A 2026-nucleotide genomic window follows, 5' to 3' on the forward strand; every position below is an offset into this window, starting at 1 on the left:
TCTACAGCATTAGGATCAGTTGTCTATACAGTCATCTTCATTTTTCTGACGATCTCTTGAATTTGGGGAAAAGTATATAGGATGTTTTAACTGATTTTTGGGATTTGGGGTTTTTTCTTGTGATCTGGAAAAATTTAAAAAAATTCATATTGGGAAAAAAAAGCTGTGCTATTCTAATGAGGGAACCCGTTTCTCTTTTTGGGTTTTCAGGGATTAAATGGGGTCTTTTATTTGCTTTCCCGCTGTTTGGATTAGCAGGCCAAAGTCCCTGTTTACGTGAGTTTTGGTTGTAAGGTGTATTTTGGGGGTAAATTGTAAAAGGAATATGAAAACCATTCTTCTGGAGGGAATCATTTTATGGGATATATACCTGTTAGCTATCAGATTTTTCCCAAAAAAAGAGATGTGTACCCCCGAGAAAAATTTTGGCAAAAAAACTCCATTTGGTGAAGGGTCAGTTACTACTTGATCCCTAACATGGGAAAACAGGAAATTGGGAAAAAAAATCAAAATAATTAAATGTGCATAAAAGATGCTTTTTAAAGCAGACAGATTATTAATAAATGCAGTCTTAGAGTATAAGAAAAAATTTCTTTAAATGTTTCCCCCTTTCTTTCAGGGTCCTGCCCCATTGGGAGAACATAAAAGAGGAAGACTTTACCAAGATCACCAACATGGTATCTGAGGAAAAAGTTTCCCAAGGGCCCCCAAACCCCAAAAATTTCCCGAATTTTTTTATCAAATGAAAACCACCGGGTTCCCCGTGGAAAAAAAATATATAAATTGATGAGCAACCCGTGTTTTGATGTACAGTTAGCCCTCCATGTTTAGTGTACCCTCGCTGTTTCGCAAATATTGGGACCAAAGAGTGCCATGAAGATAATAGAAGTGGAATCGTATTCAGATTTCACAGGGCTTTCAGTGTGAAGTAGAGAATGTAGACTGCACTTTATAGCTAAGTGGTAATAATTCATGGCATTACAAAGTAGAGTCCCTAAAAAAAATATTTTAAATTAAAAAAATTTAAAAAGGAAACATGGGAAAAGGCAGGGTCTAAACCCCCCCCAAGGTTTTTTTTCTTTTAAAAAGTTCAACTTTTCTGGGGCCTCTAGATCCTTCCCCATTTTAAAAAGGAAACAGAATAATTTTCAGGAATAAAAGCACATTTACCACCCCTCTCCACATGAACAGATCAAATTCTTACCCCGATTTCCCTTCCGTGTAGCACAGGCATGAAGACCCATTTACAAATAAGCAACAGTGTCGTGGCTCATTCTTTGAATTACAGTGTAGCAAAGGTGTTCTGATCAAGAATAAATAGACAGGTAAATATACAAACAATCAATAATAATGGTTGATAAGAAGTAATTGTTGAGGAATATTGGTCGAGTGAAACAAATGAATTAATTGGGAGCCGAAAATTTTTTTAAAATTGCAGTTGTTTTGATTGCTGTGTTCCTTCGAGTTGTTTTTATTGGATGTAACCACTGTTTTCCTTTTTATGACGTTCAGCATAATTTGTTTTGCCTATTTTTCTTTCCAGTCAGTTTATACAAATTTTCTGTCAGTTTTCCCCCCGAAAAAAGTAAAAAATTCTTTTCTGTTTAAAAGTCTCGTGAATCTATTTTTAAAATAATTTTATTAAACGGATTTTTTTTTATGGGTTTTGATTAAATTTTTGTTAGCTATCTATTATTTTATTTTTTTTATTGTTGCTGTAATTCTTGTTATTACCATTAATATTAACACTCCACTGCCCCGCATCAACTGTCATTGCAGGCTGTTTTATACAAAGTAACATGGAACCAAACACACAGTAACGGGATCAAAGGTTTTTGATTTCCCCCCATGAATGGAGTGAGTAGTTTTATGTTGGGTATTTATTATTGTTTATCCCCCTTCAAGATTTTGGTATTTTATTTGGGGATTTTTGAATTTTCAATAGGTTTTTTAGTAAGTAAACAGTGAGTAAAGGGGGGGCCTGACTATTTTTTTATTCTATTTAATAACCTAGTATTTAGTCAAG

General features: G+C 34.2%; 1 pseudogene; it reads left to right on the forward strand.

Annotated features, from left to right (window-relative positions):
* LOC119593910 overlaps positions 1 to 746 on the forward strand; it is a 5534-nt pseudogene extending 4788 nt beyond the window's left edge.
* Positions 747 to 2026: the final 1280 nt, after the last annotated feature.

This window comes from Penaeus monodon, chromosome 33, assembly GCF_015228065.2.
Source record: "Penaeus monodon isolate SGIC_2016 chromosome 33, NSTDA_Pmon_1, whole genome shotgun sequence".
Classification (NCBI taxonomy): Eukaryota; Metazoa; Arthropoda; class Malacostraca; order Decapoda; family Penaeidae; genus Penaeus; species Penaeus monodon.